Source organism: Crinia signifera, chromosome 19 (genome assembly GCF_055691185.1).
Source record: "Crinia signifera chromosome 19, ASM5569118v1, whole genome shotgun sequence".
Classification (NCBI taxonomy): domain Eukaryota; kingdom Metazoa; phylum Chordata; class Amphibia; order Anura; family Myobatrachidae; genus Crinia; species Crinia signifera.
In genome coordinates, this window is record NC_139226.1 from 45,610,227 (window position 1) to 45,617,365 (window position 7,139).

General features: G+C 49.0%; 1 long non-coding RNA gene across 1 annotated transcript in view; it reads left to right on the forward strand.

Moving 5' to 3' along the window:
* The first annotated feature begins 1,875 nt into the window (after positions 1-1,875).
* Positions 1,876-7,139, forward strand: part of LOC146041819 (uncharacterized) — a 33,128-nt gene continuing 27,864 nt past the window's right edge. Inside the window, exon 1 of the long non-coding RNA XR_014463607.1 lies at positions 1,876-2,245. This is a non-coding gene — a long non-coding RNA (uncharacterized LOC146041819). The remainder of the gene's footprint in view (positions 2,246-7,139) is intronic.

Below are 7,139 nucleotides of genomic sequence, written 5' to 3' on the forward strand. Positions count from 1 at the left end.
TCTAGAGTTGTATTAAGACACTATTATGTTAATCTATGGGTCCGAATCAATCAGTAGGGATTGACCTAAGCGTTAATCCCCAAAGGTGTACCTTTCTGAAAAAGACAACGAGAAAAATGAACCAACAGGATTTAGGGCCCGATTCAGAGTTGATTTCAAATGCACAATCTTTCTTAAATGGCCAAAACCATGTGCACTGCAGGTGGGGCAGATGTAACGTGCAGGCAGAGAGAGTAAAGTTGGGTACACACTAAGGGGGTTATTCTGGTTCATTCGCTCTGATGCAAATTTGCATCCTTGCGAGTGAACTAGATTTCTCCTTACATTTTCCTATGTACTATTACACTTCCAGTCATCACTGTACCAGGCCCTAAGTACCCTGTATTCACTTTCTATATATCGCTCCAACAATAAAACTATAAATTGTACTACACACTTCAAAAGGAATAAACATAACAACTTAAATGACACAGCACTTACCAGACATCCTGCAGGTATCAATGAAACTGGTGGAAACATAAACAGTGTTACACATTTTAGTTCAGATAAAAGGCTCTGGGAGATAAGATAGGAATCTATTTCACATGGGATGTTGCTAAGGCCACCAATCAGAATATACTTCTTGTTTATTTAGCACCTTGTCAAAGATAATAGATAGTGGGCCAGATGCACTAATACCCCTTTTACACCAAAAACCCTGGTCGGACCCTGGTCTTTGATCACTGGAGTTTCCAGGATCTGACCCTGCATTATACCCCATTTACACAGCACTTCGACCAGGGTCAGACCTGGGTCTGCACCATTTACATTGGACCTGGGTCAGCCCTGCTTTTTCTTGTGGATGTCATTAAAAATGCTTGCTCGTTGCCAAGGGGGGTGAAATTGCTCATCAAGGACCAGCACTCGGTTCAATTGAAAAGACAGCCGGCCCAACAGCTGTTTCAACCAGGGGGTCCTGGTTTTCATCAGGGGTAACACATAGTAGGAGTTAGCCATATAAATACCTTAATACCCCTTTTAGACCAAAACGCCGGGTCGCACCCGGCTTTTTGGACCCTGGTTGAAGCTGGGTGCGACCCGGCGTTTAGGGGCATTTACACCGGACGGGCTTAAATGCCCACACCCCCCTCCCGCCCCTTCCCGGCGCTTGAAGATGACAGCGCGATGTCATCTTCAAGCGCCGATCGACGACGCCGTACCCGGAACGCTGCTGGGGGCAGCCCAGCACTAAGGTAAGCTGCTAGGCTGCCCCCAGTCCCCGCGCGCACCCCCTGCCATTGGACAGGAGGTGAATGGATGCCGCACACAGGCATCTGTTCACCTCCCTCCCCCGCCGCCGCTGCTGTCTGCAGAGTATAGCAGACAGCAGCGCCGGCTGTCAGTGTCAGACTGACAATCCGTCCAACCGGCGGACGCTGCGGTCTGCAGGTTGGACGTTCCCCATTCATGTAAATGGGAGCCGGGTAATCCGACCCGCGTTCCCATTTACACCGCCCTCTACCCAGGTCCTAGCCGTGTTCTACCCAGGTCAGGACCTGGGTAGAAGTCCCTTGTAAAGGGACACGGCGTTAGGGATTTATGCCGCCGAAGATCCGGGTCTGATCCGCCGCTGATTTTTCGGCGGTGTAAAAGGGGTATAAGGTGACGTCAGCGGGGGTATCCCCTGTAACCCTTGGCACTTTGTATCTGAGTTTCAATATTGATTGTAACATTACATTGACTCCCTTCATTTATAAAATATCCAGCTCATCCAGACCAATTGATGTCTATATCAGTGGCGTAGCTTGTGTAAGGCAGCCCCCGCCACTGCTTGGGGGAGCGGGGGCTGCGTGGGCGCCTGCTCCCGCACGGAGAGGCCAGACAGAAGCCGGGAAGCTGAGCAGTCCTTAGTCCGGAGGGGGCCTGCTCATGATAATTATACACAGCCGGCCAGCGCGCTGTGAGAGGAAGTCCGTGCACTGCAGCTTGAGGAGCAGGAGAGCCGTCACTCAGTCAGGGCTTCCTGATGCTGGCCCCGCCCACCACACTGATGGGCTCCGTGCAGAAGGCCTCAGCCCTGCTCTCCCTGCTCCCTGCTCCCTGCTCAGCCCTGCTCTCCGGCTGCCCTGATGCTGGCCCCACCTACCATACTGCTGGGCTCCCTGCACAGTGCTCCTGTAACCTGCTGCTGCTGCCGCCCTGATGCTGGTCCCAAACACTCACCACACTGCTAGCTCCCTGCACCTCCAAGGAATGGGCAAGCCAGGTGAGTGTTGTATAGTGGGGGAGTGAGGGGGCTGTGTTTTATCTACTGTAATGTGGTACTCTTATTACTGTGGTGCTGTGTGTGAACTGGGGGAGTGGGGTCTGTAATATGATGGGAATCTGTACTTTAGTGTGTGTGGGGGCTGTTTATCATGTGGAATGGGCTGTGTAATATGGGAGGGGGGGCTGTGTATAATGTAATATGGGGTGGGCTGTGTATAATGTAATATGGGGTGGGCTGTGTATAATGTAATATGGGGGGGCTGTGTATAATGTAATATGGGGTGGGCTGTGTATAATGTAATATGGGCATAGGCATGCGCAGCACATTTTATTAGGGGGTGCACTGTCAAAGAGTGTGCATAGCTCCACCTATTGGGCGTGTCTAACACTGACAATCAGTCGTGTCTTCCATCATCTATTGGCACTCGCTACAATATAAAACGTCTCTCAGCCACACCATAATCCCCTGCCTATTTCAGTTGTAATCTTCTAATTACTCTGTGTAACAGTACAATACATCATAAACATATAAACATATATGGATGACGGAGGTATTTAGTGATATGACAATGGTCTAGTTCAATTAACACACATATAATTGATTGATGGGCGCTTCCTTAAATGGAATACAGTTCTAAAAAGCTAAAGTCTTTGGTTAAGGGTATTGCTGGTATTGTTAGCGGCAGAGGTGTTCATAAGGGTGGGGCACAGCATTAGGGGGTGCCTGTGCACCTCTAACACTCTATGTGCGCACACCTATGAATATGGGGTGGGCTGTGTATAATGTAATATGGGGGGGCTGTGTATAATGTAATATGGGGTGGGCTGTGTAATGTAATATGGGGTGGGCTGTGTATAATGTAATATGGGGTGGGCTGTGTATAATGTAATATGGGGTGGGCTGTGTATAATGCAATATGGGGGGGCTGTGTATAATGTAATATGGGGTGGGCTGTGTATAATGTGATATGGGGGGACGGTGTATAATGTGATATGGGGAGGGCTGTGTATAATGTAATATGGGGGGACGGTGTATAATGTAATATGGGGAGGGCTGTGTATAATGTAATATAGGGGGGCTGTGGGGCGGGAAGCTTCTGGCCCGGCCCCACAGGAAGCTTCCGGCCCGGCCAGTCTTTTTCAAGGGACATGGGTAGCCTCAGAGCGGTAATGTGTATGGGGAATTAGGGGGGGGGGGGCGCCTAAAAATATTTTGGCTTGGGGGAGCATAATTTATAGTTACGCCACTGTATATATATATATATATATATATATATATATAAAAAGAAGCTTACTGTAACTTGTAGCAGAAGTTAATGTATATATACTGTATGTGCCTAGCGATCCTTCCTCCATTACATGGTCAGTGCTGCAGCCCCGCCACTTATAATAATATTCCACTAATATTGCATTGAGTTTGCTCTAGCATAGCAGGGCTTCTGTTGGAGCAATACTGATTTGATATATACCCTTCAACTTATGTTTGGTGTATTTAGAATTTAATGACTTTTTTTCTGTAAGCTGTTCCTTTAAAAATGGTCAATAATGGTCCACACATGTTCACTGATGTTGCTTGGCAGCTGGTTACTGCATGAGAGGTGTTTGCATTCCACTTCAACTAGCTGCGTTCACCTGGTTTTCTGTTCCAGGATGAGGTGCAAGGTTTGGGTGCAACTGTACCATTTTATTCATGTGAAATCATGAGGATACTAGCAGATTACTACATCTCTGCCTGACCAATTACATGACTTAAGTCAGTGGCGTAGCTATAATGCTGCAGATCCCGCGGTGGCTTGGGGCAACCAGCGCCGCGTGATCTGTGGGGAGCGCTGATAAAAAAGTGGCACTGCTGCACATAAATCATGGACGCTGGAGAAAGCGCCGTGCGTCTGGCACTCACATCCCTGGACTCCTCCCTTGCTGCCCAGCTCCCTCGAAGGCCGCCCGTGCTGCACCCTCTCTCCCTGGCAGCAGAGGAGGGTGGGAATGGCGCACAAAGCGTGTACCCACACATGTCAGTAGGGGCGGATTGGCCAACACTGCAGCCTCTGTATAGTGAGGCGGCTGAAAGTTGTGTGGCCCCACCCACAGCTGCGCCGCGTGTCACTCGCCGGATTTGAAATTATGGCGGTACCAGCAGAAGGGGCTTTAATCCCAGATGCTGTGGGAGTGCCTGACTGCTTGTTCCTGACTCCGGGCTGCCAGCTGAGCTCTGTGTTCACTCAGAGGGACTCGGCCGGCTGTACACCTCTCAGACCACGAGTACTGCACTGCCACGCTGCCACCACAAAAGGTATTTAACATACTACAGTCCTGCAGAGGGGTTATTGACAGGCCATGGGTGGTTATACTGCACTGTGACAGCAGCGGGGATGGGGTGATTTAATAGTCATCTGGCTGTTCCATAGAGGCATCCCTGTGACTGCGCAGGGGGAACATAGCAAAGGAGTGTGCAGCCTAACTATAACCCCCATACCACAGACTAACCATCACCTCCCTTGCTGCAGCCAAACCATCACCTTAACTGCCGTAGCCTAGCTGTACCCTCCCTTGCTGCAGTCTAATGCTATCTTCCCCTGCTGCCTTGTCGTCACCTTCCCCGCCGCAGCCTAGCCGCCACCTTCATTGCCGCAGCCTAGCCGTCACATTCCCTGCCGCAGCCTAGCCACCACCTTCTCTGCCACAGCCTAGCCGTCACATTCCCTGTCGCGGCCTATCCGTCACCTTTCGTGTGGCTTAATGTAATGTTTGGCTCCTACTGTGCGGCATAATGTGATATTTGGCTCCTATTGTGCAGCGTAATGTAGTTTTTGGCCTCTACTGTGAGGCGTAATGTGATTTTTGGCTCCTACTGTGTGGCATGATGTGATTTTTGGCTCCTATTGTGTGGCGTAATGTGATTTTTGGCTCTTACTGTGCGGCGTATTGTGATTTTTGGCTCCTAATGTTTGGCGTAATGTGATTTTTTAGCTCCTACTGTGCGGTGTAATGTGATGTTTGGCTCCTACTGTGTGGTGTAATGTGTTTTTTTGGCCCCTACTGTGTGGTGTAATGTGATTTTTGGCCCCTACTGTACGGCCTAATGTGATTTTTGGCTCCTACTCTGTGGTGTAATGTGATTTTTGGCTTCTACCATGTGGCGTAATTTGAATTTTTGCTCATTCCATGTGGCGTGATGTGTAAGGGGCATTAGTACTAGATAGGATAAGGGGTCCTACTATTGTGGTGTATAATGCGTATAAGGGGTATATAGTGTGGTACACTACACTTAAGGATACACCCTCTTTTCTGGAGCGTGGGCATAATTACAGCCTTCACTTTTCCATAGTCCCATCTCAAAATTTCCACTTTGAGCACTGCTACTATGACATATAAGTGAAAGCCACTCTGCCGGCTCCACCCATTGTTGATTTTGTGCCGCCCACATGAGGCTACTTCCAAAAAAATTCCAGGGCCACTTTTAGTCCCCAATCTGCTCCTGCATGTGGCCTCACTTGTAAGTGCTTCTGTCCCTGCTTTATCTTACCTGGCCACCAGTGCTAGAAGAAGTTAATAATGCAGCTGCGCCACAGACTGCCTGTGTGGTTACAGCACTGCGCATCCAGGGACTGGCTATATATTGCAGTGGCACACAGTCACTCAGCCAGTGCTGCTTTAGGGTGGCATGAGGGCGGCTGTTGAGGATGAGTGATGCTGTCCCTCCTCTCATGCTGCTCATCTCTGTGCTGACGTTGCTGCTGGGACAGGTTTGTTTACTTGCGGTGTGACATATAGTTTAAGGGGCATTACAATATGCGACGTATAGTTTAATTTGCATTGATGTGTGTGGCATAATGTGTAAGGGGCATTATGATTATGGAGGGGGGGGGGGGCATCTGAAACTAATTTGGCTTGGGGGAGCAAAATGTATAGTTACGCCACTGGCTGTGGGGCGGGAAGCTTCTGGCCCGGCCCCACAGGAAGCTTCCGGCCCGGCCAGTCTTTTTCAAGGGACATGGGTAGCCTCAGAGCGGTAATGTGTATGGGGAATTAGGGGGGGGGGGGCGCCTAAAAATATTTTGGCTTGGGGGAGCATAATTTATAGTTACGCCACTGTATATATATATATATATATATATATATATATATATATATATATATATAAAAAGAAGCTTACTGTAACTTGTAGCAGGCGAGGTAGGTAGCAGAAGTTAATGTATATATACTGTATGTGCCTAGCGATCCTTCCTCCATTACATGGTCAGTGCTGCAGCCCCGCCACTTATAATAATATTCCACTAATATTGCATTGAGTTTGCTCTAGCATAGCAGGGCTTCTGTTGGAGCAATACTGATTTGATATATACCCTTCAACTTATGTTTGGTGTATTTAGAATTTAATGACTTTTTTTCTGTAAGCTGTTCCTTTAAAAATGGTCAATAATGGTCCACACATGTTCACTGATGTTGCTTGGCAGCTGGTTACTGCATGAGAGGTGTTTGCATTCCACTTCAACTAGCTGCGTTCACCTGGTTTTCTGTTCCAGGATGAGGTGCAAGGTTTGGGTGCAACTGTACCATTTATTCATGTGAAATCATGAGGATACTAGCAGATTACTACATCTCTGCCTGACCAATTACATGACTTAAGTCAGTGGCGTAGCTATAATGCTGCAGATCCCGCGGTGGCTTGGGGCAACCAGCGCCGCGGGATCTGCGGGGAGCGCTGATAAAAAAGTGGCACTGCTGCACATAAATCATGGACGCTGGAGAAAGCGCCGTGCGTCTGGCACTCACATCCCTGACTCCTCCCTTGCTGCCCAGCTCCCTCGAAGGCCGCCCGTGCTGCACCCTCTCTCCCTGGCAGCAGAGGAGGGTGGGAATGGCGCACACAGCGTGTACCCACACATGTA